Below are 16,963 nucleotides of genomic sequence, written 5' to 3' on the forward strand. Positions count from 1 at the left end.
GCTTATTCCCCCTCCCCGTGGCCTCCTGGACTGCGAGAGGGTGCAGGCCAGGCTGAGAGACCCCCCTGAGAGCAAAAATTACATGTTCCAGGCCTCTAGTCCTATCTAATAATAGACAAAGAGGGTAATTGACCATACCTTCCCTATGCTTCCCATTGGCTAATCAGCAAGATATGCAAATTAACTGCCAACAAAGATGGTGGTTAATTTGCATATGTAGGCACAAAGCAGCAGAGCAAAGACTGAAGGCGGCTCCGGCCGGAGCAGCGATCAAAGCGGCTCTGGCTGGAGCAGCGAAGGCTTTGAATGCAGCTCTGGCCAGAGTGAAGGCCTGGGTCCCTGGTGCCGAAGGAAAACCGGATGCAGGCAGACAGGGGAAGGGAAGGCCTATTGCACGAATCTTTTCGTGCAACAGGCCTCTAGTTATTTTATAATACCTTTCCTCCTAAATTATATTTGGGCAAGTAATTTATAATATATGACAAGCAGGTTTTTACTCAGATAATATTTTCTTTATTCCAGGGGACTTTCTAATGATTTTAGCCATTTTGATAATTCATAACTCTGGAGGATTATATACAATTTCCAGAATCACTACCTTCATGTAGTTCCTGATTTATTTATGCCATATTTTGTTCAGAGCACATTGTTATGTTATGCCAGAGAGACAAATAAGAATCAGACATGGACTTGATCCCTAAGTAGAATATTAGATGTTCATTAAAATATCTACAAATCTAGAGAGAATGCATTATATATACATGAAAATTCTACTAGAATTAAGACAGGGAAGAATTATTTTAAGGGAAGGATTAAGAGATGAAAAGAAGAGGTTATTTTATTTTAAATATAATATTTAATGTAAATTTGGCCCAGAAAAAAAAATTCATCCACTGGCTATCATTTTTCCCAAGCAGTTATTAGGTTTGGAAGAAAGCTTGGCAAGAATATTTGCAGAAAATTCCCCTTAATAGATTCTCAAATAGAGAAAATTAAAGGCCAGTGGCCTCAAACTTGCAATTGGTATAAACATATATGCAATGAATACTGATATATACACCTCTCTGTATGCACAGATATGCATGTACTAATCTAATGCAATTCAATATACAATCAAATTTATACACTGGCCCTAACTGGTTTGGCTCAGTGGATAGAGTGTTGGCCTGTGGACTGTAGAGTCCCAGGTTCGATTCTGGTCAAGGGCCTATAGCTTGGTTGTGGGCACATCCTCAGTAGGGAGTGTGCAGGAGGCAGCTGAATTGATGTTTCTCTCTCATCAATGTTTCTAAGTCTCTATCCCTCTCCCTTTCTCTCTGTAAAAATTCAATAAAATATATTTAAAAAATAAAGAAAAAGAAAAAAATTTATACACTGTACAATTTGCAAATAAGTCTATAATTAAAAGAGAGTAAACAGCTCTGGCAAGTGTTTTCAGTGATTAAGGCATCAGGCCACACACCCAAAAGTCACAGGCATGATTCCTGGTCAAGGGGACTTATCTGGGGTGTGGATTCACTCCCTGCCCTGGGTAGAAGCACATGCAGGAGGCAACAGTTGATGTGTCTCTCTCACAGTGATTTTTTTTATCTCTCTCTTTCTCTCCCACCCTTCCAATCTCTCTGGAAATCAATGGAAAAAATATCCTCAGGTGAGGATTAACAAAAAAATAAATAATAATATATCTATAATAATAAAAGCATAATATGCTAATTAGACAGGATAGCCGAACAACCTTCCAGATGTCATTCCAGACATCCTTCTGGATGAAGCTGTGGTGGCGGGGGCTGAGGCAGAGGCGGTTAGGGGCGATCAGGCAGGCAGGCGAGTGGTTAGGAACCAGCAGTCGCTGATTGTGAGAAGGATGTCCTACTGCTAGTTTAGGCCCAATTGCCAGAGGGTTCAGGCCAGGCTGAGAAACCCCCCACCCCCATGAACAAATTTTGTGCACCAGGCCTCTAGTAAATCTATAATAATAAAAGAGAAATATGCTAATTAGACTGGATGTCCTTCAGACATCCTTCTGGACAACCTCTGGACAAAGCTGGGCCTGTGAGGGAAGCCCTGGTCCCAGGTGCCAGAAGGAAGCTGGTGTCAGCAGCCAGGAGATGGAAGGCCTACTCATGCATGAATTTCGTGCATCAGGCCTCTAGTAAAAAATAAGAGAGTAAACAAATGACAGCAATAACTAAGCAAAAAAATGTTACTGAAGATGGCAAAACAATTAGTAGACAGTTTCATTACACATGGTATCAAAATCTATGGTATTTGCACATTAATTTTCAATAGTTTTGGGAAAGCACATCTATATTTTCTCTGCATCTTATTAAGAGATCACAAATTAAATAAAATATTATCCTTTAATAACACACATATAACACACACACATACACACACAAATAACAACTCTATGATATGTGATGTTCTTTTATTATTTTTTAGAATAATTTAAAATTATTATTATTTTTATTAAAATTATACTCATACTGTATTTCAAGGCAAGTATTCTTTAGTAATATGCATCTCAACACCATCTTTTAGATTTTCCTTTTACAGTTTCTCATGGAGTTATGTAAGGCACACTAAAGCACAAACAGGAAAAGGTTTTACTCTCTTTTTTTTATATATATATATTTTTTGTTGATTAAGATATTACATAAGTGTCCTTATCCCCACGGTTCCCTCTAGCCCCCCCCCCACTCATGCCCTCACCCCCCACCCCCCGTTGTCCGTGTCCATTGGTTAGGCCTATATGCTTGCATATAAGTCCTTTGGTTGAACTTTGACCCTTACCCCCACCCTCCCATACCTTCCCTCCAAGGCCCGATAGTCCAATCAATGCCTCTCCCTCTCTGGATCAGTCCTTGTTCATCAGTTTATGTTGTTCATTATATTCCACAAATGAGTGAGATCATGTGGTATTTATCCACTCTCCAGTTCCATCCATGCTGTGACAAATGGTAAGAGTTCCTTTTTCTTCTTCCTCTTCTTAAAGAATACCTTTCAGCATTTCATATAATGCTGGTTTGGTGGTGATGAACTCCTTTAGCCTTTTCTTATCTGTGAAGCTCTTTATCTGACCTTCTATTTTGAATGATAGCTTTGCTGGATAAAGTAATCTTGGTTGTAGGTTCTTGGCATTCATCACTTTGAATATTTCTTGCCACTCTCTTCTGGCCTGCATGGTTTCTGTTGAGAAATCAGCTGACAGTCGTATGGGTACTCCCTTGTAGGTAACTGACTGTCTTTCTCTTGCTGCTTTTAAGATTCTCTCTTTGTCTTTTGCTCTTGGCATTTTAATTATGATGTGTCTTGGTGTGGTCCTCTTTGTGTTCCTTTTGTTTTGGGTTCTCCATGCTTCCTGGACTTGTAAGTCTATTTCTTTTACCAGGTAGGGGAAGTTTTCTGTCATTATTTCTTCAAATAGGTTTTCAATATCTTGCCCTCTCTCTTCTTCTGGTACCCCTATAATTTTGATGTTGGTATGCTTGAAGTTGTCCCAGAGGCTCCTTACACTATCTTCATATTTTTGAAATCTTTTTTCTTTTTTCTTTTTTGGTTGGGTCTTTTTTGTTTCGTCGTATTTCAAATCTTTGACTTGATTCTTGGGATCCTCTTGTCTGCTGTTGGATCTCTGTATATTATTCTTTATTTCAGTCAGTGTATGCTTAATTTCTAGTTGGTCCTTTTTCATATCCTCGAGAGTCTCACTAGATTTCTTGAGGGTCTCACTAAATTTAAAGGCGGTTTCCATAAAATTCTTGAAAAACCTTATAAACGTGGCCTTGAATGCTATATCCAGTCGTTTGCTTTCCTCCATTTCTGTCATTTGTGACCTGTTTCTTTGTCTCCGCATTTTTTATGCTTCCCTGTGTCGGTAGAGTGGTTTTGTGTGTTAGGTGTCCTGTAGGGCCCAGTGGCTCAGCCTCCTCAGTTACCTGAGGTGGACAGTCTTGGTGTACCCCCTTGTGGGCTTTGTGCACAGTCTTATTGTAGTTATGCCTTGATTGTTGTAGGATCACTGGGAGGAAATGACCTCCAGGCCAATTGGCAGTGAGAATCAGCTGTGTCTGCAGTGGGAGAACTTCTGTGCTGAAGACACCCTTCTGGGGCAAGACTTGCTTCAGTGGGGTTTTGGTGCTCACTGAGTCTGCCCCCTGAGTGTGTCCCTTATGGATCTGAGGAGTTGTAATCTGGATGGTCCCACTCTGACCACTGGCTGTACACTGGCTCTTGGATCTAAGGAGGTGCTAATGTAGCCTCTGCCTGAGGTTACACAGCAGGAGCTATGAAGAGAACTGCAGATTCCCCTTCCTTTTTTGGAGTTTGGAGGTACCCTGATGAGGCCCAGCTGTGAAGCAATGCAAGCCGCTGTGGGGCCTTGGGCCTTCTCTTGGAAGTTCTGGGTCTGTCTGGCCCAGCTTCAATTAGGTAATTTTCAGATTGCAAAGGGCCAGGGCATTCATATGCAAAAGCCTCTGCCGCAGCCTGGGTGGGGCGGGGTCTCAGGGAATCAAAGGGCGGAGCAAGCAGCTATGGCTGGTCCTCAGCCCTGCCCTAAGGGGCCGCGTGTCTCAGTGTCCTGGTAATTGCTGCAAGCACCTCTGAGGGAAAGCCAACCTCAAGTTCCGAGTTCTGCCCGCTGCCAGACAGTCCAGTTTCTCCCCGTATGAGTCCTGGGTCCCCAGAGACTTCCCGGAACTGGAGTTCAGAGCAGTCGGGGGCTTGTGACTCCCTCCCGATTCAAAAAGACAGCCGCGTCCTCAGGTACCAGTCCCTTTCTGCGGGCGCGAGCCTCCGTACCTCTGCACTTTACTTCCGCAGCTCCTCTGGCTCTCAGTGTGCTTTTCTTTCCTTCTAGTTGTAGAATTTCCACTCAGCCAGCTTTCCTGTAGTTCTGGATGATGTCCGTTTTGTCTTTATGTTGTTTTTTTTGAAGTTGTTGTGGGAGGCAGCAATTTCCCGGTGTTTATCTATGCCGCCATCTTAGTTTCGGTTTTACTCTCTTTTTAAAAATTTATAGTGCAATATACCTTATTCTAAATTTATAGGGCAATATATTTAATTCTAATATACATTATTCCATCATGACTACCTGGCTAAATGGATCCGACATGAAAAGGTAAGAGAAATGTAGAAGGACTTTTCTTTTCCAGACACTTAAAGAGATGCAGCTCTTCTAGCCTGAGTAACTAATTATAAATTATTAGTGCCCCCAAAAGACGTGATTCCCATCTCCTGATTAAATCTTTACAAAAGATCTTCAAACATACAGTTCAGCTGCCACCAAATGACAAATCAATCAAGAAAGACAATACAAGTGAGTGATTAGGCTGTAAGTAAAAGACAATAGAATGTAGGTGGCATTTTCCCTCTCATTTAAAGCCCTATTATTAATCAGAAAAGGAAGTGATCATTTATTGGATTTAGTTTTATTTAAACATCAAAAGGTTCTGATTTGAGCATTGTAACAACAAAGGGAAAGGTTCCAAATGACTTATAAATGTTTGTTTAAGAAAAATAAATTATGTTTACTAAAAAATATTCAATAATTGTGGGTGGGTAGAAATTTATTTGAAGCAAAAACAAAAACAGATAAAAAAATAACCTAAAACTATATATCATTCAAGTAAACAACAAAAAATATCAAGCTTTTTCCACATTTTCTACAAAGATTTACACTCTTATCAAGTTGGTTGTCATGCCTAATTGGGTTTGATTTCCATCACTAAAGTCAAAAGACTTCAGGCAGCAAGACAAATGAAATCAGAAAAATGCTGGTGCCTTGAATTCAGAACAGAGAGAAATTGATTTTAGGAAATTAAGCATGTATTATTTTCATCTTTATTAGTAAATAATTTTTGAGAGGTCATAACACCCCTGACTATTTAATTCTAGCAGCATTTCTGCTTGAGACATTTCTAAATATGTATTATGTCAAAAAAAAAAAAACTGGTTTTAGTGTAGAAGAATTTACCTAATATACATTCATTGCATAACCTGAATATCCATTGCATAATTTAATCTTAAGTGATATATTTTATGTACAATTTTAAGAGTGACTTTAAATTATTTTCAAAAAGTCTCGGACAATATATCAGTATATACAATACTAATAAGTAATTATCTATTTAATAATTTCCATTCAAATTTATGACTACAATGACCTATTGCTTTTTAAAAAAGGTAAACACACTGTGATTTATACAAGAAATATATTAAGAGGTCTTAATCAATTTTTATAAAATTACTTTTTGGAATATGTATGAAATAAAAATTTTATTAATACTACTAGAAACAACTAAGGATATTATTAAATATTTACCTAAACTCATTAGTATTAATAATACCTCAAAATAAAACATTCTTTTCATTTCATACATGAGATGTCTGAGGTAAAATAAATTGCCATGGTCACACAGCTAACTAATGGCTAATGTTAATTTTTTAAATTATTCATTCATCTATTGTTAACATTAAGGAAGCCATGGTGATTTCTCTAAATAAGTGATATCTGGGAATACTTGAGCTAATGCAATTGCCTTGTGTTTAAAAATGCCAACATCATCCTCATTATTGTTTACATGCACATCCCCACCTACTATATTTCCAATTGGTCTGTTGGATGATCAGTGTTAGACCAGCCAATTCATCCACCACTGACTTATGAAACTATTTCCATACTCTTTTTTTTCCTGTTCTGTGTTTAAAGTAACACATTTTAAAATTACACCTTCTCACCATTCTTCAGTGTCATTATTTAAGCACCTTTCTAAACGTTCTTAATTTTTAGTTTTTACGCAAAAAAATCACTAGGAGGAAGCATATGTGAACTTCCAGGTTTTATACATATAGAACACAAATAAATCTTGAATATGTGCATATGTGTATGTGTGTGTGTATGTGTGTTATTGCATACTATGAAAAAGCAATTGTGGGCTTTCCATAGAATGAGTATCTTACTAATCAATATTTTATTTTATTTAAATACTAGAGGCCCAGTGCACAAAAATTTGTGCACTAGAGGGGGAGGGGGGGTCCCTCAGCCCGGCCTGTGCCCTCCCACAGTCTGGGACCCCTCGGGAGATAACGACCTGCTGGCTTAGGCCTGCTCCCAGGGACAGAAGGCAGGCCTAATCCCTAGGTGCAGCCCCTGGTCGGGCTCAGAGCAGGGCTGACTGGGGAGTTGGGGTGCCGCCCCCTGTCATGCATAGAGCAGGGCGGATTGGGAGGTTGCGATGCCACCCTCAGTCACGCTCAGGGTAGGGCCGATAGGGGGGTTGGGGCACCGCCCCCTGTCACACTCAAGGCAGGGTCAATGGGGAGGTTGTGGCGCCACCCCCTGTCACGCACAGAGCAGGGCCCATCAGGGGGTTGGGGAGCTCCCCCCTGTCATGCACAGAGCAGGGCAGATCAGGGGGTTGGGGCGCCACCCTCTATCAACCACAGAGCAGGGCCGATCAGGGGGTTGGGGGGCCGCCACTCTCACACTCAGGGCAGGGCCGATGGGGAGGTTATGGCTCTACCCCATCACACACAGAGAAGGGCCCGAGGGGTGGGGGGGTTGGGGCGCTGCACCCTGTCACACACAGAACCACAGGGCAATCAGGAGGTTGGAGAGCTCCTCCCATCAGGCACAGAGCAGGGCCGATCAGGGGGTTGGGGCGCCTTCCCCTGTCAGGAACAGAGCAGGGCCGATAGGGAGGTTGTGGCCCCGCCCCATGTCACACACAGAGCCACAGGGCAATCAGGGGGTTTGGGCGCTGCACCTGTCATGCTGATTCCGGTGCTGGGAGACCTGGTGGCTCCGCTGATCCCGGTGCTGGGAGGCATATTACCCTTTTACTATATAGGGTAGAGGCCTGGTGCAAGGGTGGGGCCGGCTGGTTTTCCCTGAAGGGTGTCCTGGATCAGGGTGGGGGTCCCCACTGGGGTGCCTGGCCAGCCTGGATGAGGGGATGATGGCTGTTTGCAGCTGGTCACACATCCTTCAGGGTGGGGGTCCCCACTGGGGTGCCTGGCCAGTCTGGGTGAGGAGCTGAGGGCTGTTTTCAGGCTGGGACTTTAGCTCCCAACTGCTCCTTATTTTCTTTTTTTTTTTTTTTTTTTTATTCTGAGCCAGCTTTAGCTCTGAGGCTCCAGATCTTAGGCCTCCGCTCCTGAAAGCAGGTATCTGGTTTGTTTAGGTTCTACAATCGAAACTCTGTATCAACTCCAGGTCTGAGATCCCGGCTAGCTGAAAGCTGGTTTCTGGGGTTTTGTTTAGCTTCTATTTTTGTAACTATGTTTCAAACTGCCAGCTCAGAGGCCTGCAGCGGCAGGCAGGAAACGTTGGAGTCCTCCATCACTGAAGCAAGCAAGCCTCATGTTTGTTTCAAGCTGCCTGGCTGCCGGCCACCATCTTGGTTGCCAGTTAATTTGCATATCTCGCTGATTAGCCAATGGGAAGGGTAGCGGTCGTACGCCAATTACCATGTTTCTCTTTTATTAGATAGGATTTTACTTAAAATTTCAAACAGTTATTTATTTTTACAATAAACTAGAGGCCCGATGCACAGAATTCATGCAAGGGGCTTGGCCCTTGCAGCAGCAGCAGCTTGCCTCAGCCCTTGCATCCCCAGTTTCGTCCAGAAAGTCATCTTGAAGGACATCTGGAAGGACGTTCAGCTGTCCCATCTAATTAGCATATTACCCTTTTATTATTATATATATTCTCACCATTAACTCTATCAGAGATGTATACTTCATTAAAAATGAATACCAACCTACAGAATTATTTTTTAATTTATTTTTGTTAATCCTTACCTAAGGATATTTTTCCATTGATTTTTTTAAAGAGAGAATAGAAAGGAGGGGGAGAGACAGAGAGAGAGAAACATCAATGTGAAAGAGACACATAAATTGGTTTCCTTCCACATGTGCCCTGACCAGAGCTGGGGATTGAACCTGCAACCGAGGTATGTACCCTCGATGAGAATTGAACCTGGGACCCCTCAGTCCATGGGTTGATACTCTATCCACTGAGGACAAACCTACAAAATTTTTAATTCCACCATACCTGACCTGTCACAGTAATGGACACAAGCAGGAATAAATATGTGTTACTCCTAAATTACCAATTAGCCTTAAAAGAAAGCTTTTAGGCAAAATAGTTTAACCCTCTGTATTAATTCATTTGCACCAATAAGTTTCCATGTTTTGAATTAAATAACCTGGAAATATATCTCTATTTGGCTTTTATGTGCACCATTTATTATACAGAAAATACACTCACCCAACTTCTTTTAAATAAAACAATTATTAAAAGCAATCACTTATAATCTAAATTGGGTTATTGTGGTAGGTTGTGTTGTTTTGAATATTCCCTTTCTTTTCTTATGAAACAATGGTGTTCATCATCTCATTCGTGTCAAGCTTGGCCACAGATGTAATCTGTAGTGATATGCCAATTCTGAGTAGAAGCTTTCAGATCTGTCACTTAGTTCCAGTAATTTCTCTTCACTGAGCACGACACATGCAGTGCCCCAGACAGTGGGTATTTCTTTAGTCAGCCTCCAAATAGTGAAAAACTACAGTAGAAACACTGCTTATCCAGGAGAAACAAATCATTTTCTTGAAAGCTTTTGAGGTTTAGGGTTGTTTGTGACCACATGATTCTAGAATAACTGACTAATACAGACAAAAGACAGCTCTTCCCTGCCCCCAAGTAACCGAAGAGAATATTTATTCAAGATAATTTCATCAAATCCAGTCGAAAGGTTAGGTGAAAAATGTTAACCTGGTTTAGAGCTAATAACCAAATTAGTCACCTTTTTTTTGCTTATTATGTATTTTTTGCACACCCCAGTGCCCAGATATTACACAACTTACTATATGATCATCTCTATAAACCCACACCCATTTAGCACCATGCCTAGTTATTAGAATATTATTGACTATGCTCCCTATGCTGTACTTTACATGCCCATGGCTATTCTATAACAACCAATATGTACTTTTATTTCTTATATAAATCTTTCTTTGTCCTGGCCACACAAAGTTTAAATTGCTTTAATATCAAATAAAATTTGGTTACATTCACCAATATAACAGTAAATATTTGGGGGACAACTATGAGCAAAATATCAGTCAAAATTTGTTATACAAAATGCATAAGCACCCATATTTGCATACAGAGCCTACCACTATGACTTGTGTGATAAAGCAGAAACAAAAATTCTAAGAAATGTCAAAGGCAATGTGTGATTCCTTGCATATTAGTTGAAAAAATAAGAGATGAAGAGTTCTTTGTCAAATATCTCAGAAAAATGTGGAAAGTCGGCAGGACCTTAAACAATGGTAAATTTTAAATGGGGAGTGAAGAAAGGCACAGATGTAAAACTGCAGTATGATCAAGATTGAATTTGGGGTTCTTTTGGAAAGTAAGGCTGGAAACTTGATCTTTTGGATTCTTGTTTCCCCCAAACGTTCTACCATACAAAACTATTTAACAAAATAACACTAAATGTAATGAATACATTTTTTTCACTGTACTGTGAAAAAAAAATCCTGAAATTGGGAAATGGTGAACAGTTTTATTCATGCTGAACTTCTCAGAGAATGTAATTTACTGACATACATTGTGGATCTCTACTGTGGAAATAAATATTTCAGGGTTTTTTTTGTAGAATTAAATGGCTATAAAACAACTCTTTATTGCATTTTTATTAATATTTGAAATAACACTATTTAAATTCAATTTGGGAAATTATTGTAGCATAACTTTTAATGCCATACTAAAGGTAATTAAATGCTTAATTTTCTATGGTCTGGACTTCTACACTTTTCAAGTATAAGAATATTTTTAATAACAAAAAATTGCCTGGAACCCAATAAAATAGTAGCTGTATTAGTTATGTGTTTAAAAGTATTCATAGCTGGGATGAAATTTCTGTTTTTAAATCCCAATTTGCTACTTACAAGACATGTGCCTTTGTACATGTCTTCTCTTAGTTTTCCTTGTCAGCTTCAAATTAAAGATAGCAATCATATTTCTCATTCTTATGTATGTTCTCATGTCAGTGTAGGCATGTGTTTGAATGTGTGTGTGTGTGTGTGTGTGTGTGTGTGTGTGTGTGTGTGTGTGTAGGAATAAATGAGATCACTCTACACAAAGTTGACTGGCACAAAATGAAACCTCAAAAATATCAGGATGGTCTATTGAGAAATATATATAATTTCTAAAACTTAAAAATCGAGTAGTATTTGAAAGTAATATTTAATTAACAGCACCTTACACATTTGGAACGTAGAGGTACTATTTGTGCAAGGCATTTATTTAGTGTGCCATCCGTGTGTGGTGTCTACACGGATTTATAATCCCTTGTAGCACTCAAGGGAGTAACTGCTTCAGGCACTGCAGAATGACTGAAGGCTTCTGAAGAGAGAAATGACAGGAAGAAAGGTGTATTTAAAAAGATAAATTTTGTGGTAAGAATGGAAAAAAGGATCCAGGCAATGAGAGATAGGTGGCAACAAGATCAGTGAAAAGACGATACTATTCCCCAAGAGCTGTGTGCATGTAAGCACTATCACGAAAAAGTCAATAAATAACTTCAAGGCAAGAATTTTATTATATGCTTTAGAAATGCTCACCTGTTTTAGTATAAATAGAATAAATCAAATCAGAGAAATTTGTATAAGAAGTACAAATGCAGAGATAGAAGAGAAAGTTATGAGATATACAATTCTTAATATGAAACCAATGATGAAGCTATTCTTCTCCACCACCATTGCAGTCCTGCTGTCACTGGCGTCCAGGGGTCCTATGTTGCCTATTTCAGGCCAATGACATGAAGTTTGCCATAAAATGGAACATGGGGAAAGGTGTATTAAGACCAAGGCTGAAGAGACCTAATATAGGTTTCTGACAGATTGTTGATCTAAATTGCAATGCAAGTCTTTGGGATATTGATTATATTCAAACAACATTTCAAACACCGGTATGTACCATGCCTGCATGTAGTATTTTCTCAAAACATCTTCTAAAGCAGGTGATTTGGTGCAATGTCAACCAACATTCATTTGGGGGTAAAGAAAAGTCTGTATGCCTTTTGCTAAAATATGGATTGGAAACACGGAGTAGGTTGAAATTCAAGTGAATTACAGTAATAGTAAATGAGACTTAGGAAATAATGTAAAAAATATAATAAATGCCCATAAAAGAAACAACATGATGCTTATTGTAGTACTGTTAACTCCCAGGTTTGTTAATTAACAAATAAAGCAATCTATTTTTATCACATTTAATTAAGATAATTTAGACTCCAAGGTATTCTGTATTGGTAAAAAGCAAAGCAAAGAAGAATAAAGAATAATATTATAAAAGATGGGTTTGCCCTAACTGGTTTGGCTCAGTGGATAGAGCATCGGCCTGTGGATTGAAGGGTCCCAGGTTCAATTCCGGTCAAGGACATGTACCTTGGTTGCGGGCACATCCCCAGTGGGGAGTGTGCAGGAGGCAGCTGATCAATGTTTCTAACTCTCTATCCCTCTCCCTTCCTCTTTGTAAAAAATCAATAAAATATATATTTTTAAAAAATGATGGGTTTCTTTATATTTGCATACACTTGTAAAAACTAAAAATTTTTTTTTTAAAATATATTTTATTGATTTTTTACAGAGAGGAAGGGAGAGAGACAGAGAGTTAGAAACATCGATGAGAGAGAATCATCGATCAGCTGCCTCCTGCACATCTCCCACCGGGGATATGCCCGCAACCCAGGCACATGCCCCCGACCGGAATCGAACCCGGGACCTCTCAGTCCGCAGGCCGACGCTCTATCCACTGAGCCAAACCGGTCTCGGCAAAAAAAAAAAAAAACTAAAAATTTTAAATATTTAAATTTTAACTTTAAATATTTAAATTAAATAATTTAATAAAAACTAGAAACTGTTTGGAAGAATTATAATTGTATCCTAAATTTTTGTCTTGAAACATAAATACATGTGCTGCCCATATGTTATTACAATGCTTTAAAACTTATTTAATAACATGTTTTTAATTAATCTATTATATAAAAATAACAGTCTGCTGAAAGCATCTAACTAAAGTCAAATATAGGATTTGTTTTAGGATATACTCTTTTGTGTAACCATAAATTTTCTTGAGTTAGATGAGATAATGCATGTGCAGAGGAACCCAATAAATGACATATTATATTTCAGAGAAGACATTCTGGTAGCTAGAACTATAGCTTATTAAAACCAAAGATGTTCTGGAACACAGAACAAAACTAGACACCCATTTCCAACAGGTCTTTTCACCATTCATGTATTAGTGGTGCTATTGCACATAAGATTTCTCATGAATTTACTCTTCATCACTGTGATAGCAGGTTTGTAGCATAGTATGTGGAAATACAATTCTATCAACTCAGGAGTAGTTATGATAAAGCAAAATTTGTTAAATAGGGTTGTGGTTATGGCACATCCCATAACTGATCCCACGTATGTGGTTCTAGCACACTATGATGTTTTAAAACTCTTCATTAGAGGATCTTTTTATTCCCATTAGAAATGTAGTTCTTAAAACAAAGCATCACATTTTAAAAAATATTCCCCTTTTATTATGAGAAAAACTCAGGAGAAAAATTATTTCATTAAGAAATTTCAGTACTGCTTATAAAGTGATTTCAGATTTTTTGTTTTAATTTAAGTAGTAGATGCACATATAGCAATAAAAGTTAGATACCCCATCATCCACATTTGATTTCATTCTCTCCAAGAAAGAAAGAAATAAATAAAAAGGTTTTTGTTATTTTATTTTAACACTATAAAGCAGACAGATCCCTCAGAATATCTGATGTGCTTTCTTTACCTCCAGGCATAAATGATAGAAAAAGAATCCTGTAAGTCTTATTACAAAAGTGATCTAATATTTTTTACTATTAAAACCCTGCAAATGTAAGAAATAATTTTCTGATTTCATTTTTTTTAATTTTTTTTTCTATTTTATTGATTTTTTACAGAGAGGAAGGGAGAGAGATAGAGAGTTAGAAACATCGATGAGAGAGAAACATCGATCAGCTGCCTCCTGCACATCTCCTACTGGGGATGTGCCCGCAACCCAGGTACATGCCCTTGACCGGAATCGAACCTGGGACCCCTCAGTCCGCAGGCTGAAGCTCTATCCACTGAGCCAAACCGGTTTCGGCTGATTTCATTTTAACATGTTAAATTCACACACACAAAAGGAAATCAGCATAACCATCAACTAAAGAATGCAAATGGTATAAAAGCAGCAGGGGTCACAATGCTGTTTCAATATATTTCTTTAATTATACTCACTCAAAAATGGTTATTCATCACCTATTTTGTTCCAGACACTGAAACCAGCATTTAGTGTATGTTATAATTTTCAAACCTCACAACAACCCTGTTAGTTAGTTTTTTAATTTCATAGATGAGGAAATTCAACTCAGGCAGTGAGGGGTATATATATATATCTGTGTCCACTTTTGTAGGAATTTACAGTGAACATAAAAAGTAGAAAGGTGGACTCAAAATAATAAACCAGCACATATCAAATGAAACAACTGCCATGTAGAAAATATTTTCTTTGAATCAGAAAAATAGAGATAGATGTTTGAAGTGATTTAAGGAAAGTTTAATGAATAAAATAGCTTTTTCTTTTCTTTCCTTTTTGTCCAAGTCTATACACCAAATGAAAATGTGTCTCAGCTTTCAAATAGCATTGTTTAAAGATCTTATTGTTAAGAATCAAATGACTTTGAATAATAAAAAGAACCAGATAATCATGGCAACTATAAGATCATTGTATAGATATTTACTCTTTAAAATTTGTATTGAATGTATTGGGGTGACATCAATTAAAAAAATTACATAGTTTTCAGGTGTACAATTCTATAATACATCATCATTACACTGTATTGTCTGTTCACTACTCTAAGTCAAGTCTACTTCTGTCACCATTTATTCCCTTATCCCCATTCCCCTCTGGCAATCATCATACTATTGTCTGTCTATGAGGTATTTTTTTTTTGTTTTTGCTTAATTCCCTCACCTCTTTCACCCAGCCCTCACCCCTCTGACAGCTGTCAGTCTGTTCTCTGTAGAAATTTCCTATCCACTCCATCCCGTACTGCACACACATAGCACCACATGGAAATATATACAACAACTCTCACAGTAGTGCATACTGTGGGCAATTTTGAGGAGAATTGAAGAAAGACTAAGTGAGGAGGAAATTCTACTGTCAGTCATTCTTTAAAAAACACAGAATATGGAAAGTAAGATAATAGTACTCAAGTACTCCTGTGTCTTTCAGAGAATCTTTTTAAAAATACACAGTGATATCTTACTAATATCATATAAATGCAGGTGAAGGATTAGAGAAAGATAAGCCTTCAAAAAGTATAATAGAGAGTGTTAGTGCATGATATTATACTGTCACTGCACAGTATTCTATTCTATGTATTGCTTATTTTGTTTTCTTTGCCTTTCATAAAGGCTTGACTCAGCTGGGCCATGTGGATTTAAGACTGGTTCTGTGAACAAAGTGTCTGGGACACCATGGAGGAAGCAGTACTGGCAATACTCCTGCCACCATTCCTTACACAGGACAATGTGGGGTTGCAGTGACCATTAGCACGAAGTAGGATTGGGATTTATTAAGTCAAAAATTTCAACAATTGATTCTAAAATGGAGCTATTTTTTTTAAAAAAAAATGTATGTTTTTATTGATTTTGTAGAGAGAGAGAGCTGGGAGATAGAAACATCAATCAGCTGCCTCCTGCATGCACTCTACTGGGAATCCAGCTAGGAACCCAGCCAGCAACTGGAGCATGTGCCCTGAATAGGAATCAAACCATGACCTCCTGGATCATAGGTCAATGCTCAACCACTGAGCAACACCAGCTGGGCCCAAATGGAGTTCTTTAGTTGGCACACTAAGCAACTATTTTGTTGAAGAATGTGAAAATATATTTCACTCAGAAAAATGGTCAGTGTTTTCTGGAAGGTTATAAAATTCAATGTTGTATCTTTGTAAATATGCTCTTACATTCAATTCCAAATTTAATTAATCAAGGAGACATTATGGGAAACCAAGCAAATTTGAAGCCTCTCCACCACCAGACTGGCCTTTGACACCACCCCTGACACACACAGTAAGCTGCATGCTAGTGGCAACTGCCAAAGAAACCCTGCTGTGGGCTTAGGACCCCACTGAGAGTCAGAGTCACACACACAATCCCAGCTGTGGTTCTAGGACCCTGCAGTGAGTTACAAACCAGTGGAACCTTGCAGGTGACCTTCGCCACAGTAGCTGGGAACCCAAGCAAATCCATAATAGTTTGCACGACGAGATCCGGGTTGAGCCACATAGGCAGACAACCTGTGAGGAGACTCCATCCACAAATGGGACAATAAAACTCAAGACCCAACTACATCAGGAGAACCCAAATAACTTAAATAAAGGGGCTTTCTTACAACACCCAACTCAGGAGATATGAGAGACTGCAACACTGGGTCCCACAAAACCCCTATTACATAGGATCACCCCCCAAAAATCTAGTTGGCATAACAGTTTGAATTAAGACATAGAAATAAATAAAGAGGGACAATAAATATGGGGAGATAAAGAAACAATCTCCAAAGGAAAGAAAAGGAGAAATATCCAGAAAAGGAACTAATTGAAATGGAGCCAAGTCATTTGTTAGATAAAGAATTCAAAGTAATGGTTATAAGGATGCTCAAACATCTGTCTGATAATTACTAGCAACTCAATGAGAATTATAAGGGGCTGAATGAGAAATACACAGCTAAGAATCAAGAGGAAAAGAATAATGACATAGCTACAGTAAAGAACACAACTGAAGGTTCCAACAATAGACTAGAAGAAGCTGAGGACCAAATAAGCAAGTTAGAATACAGGGTGAAGAGATCCAAATGGCAGCCGAC

The sequence above is a fragment of the Myotis myotis genome, unplaced genomic scaffold, assembly GCF_014108235.1.
Source record: "Myotis myotis isolate mMyoMyo1 unplaced genomic scaffold, mMyoMyo1.p scaffold_m19_p_2, whole genome shotgun sequence".
Lineage (NCBI taxonomy): Eukaryota > Metazoa > Chordata > Mammalia > Chiroptera > Vespertilionidae > Myotis > Myotis myotis.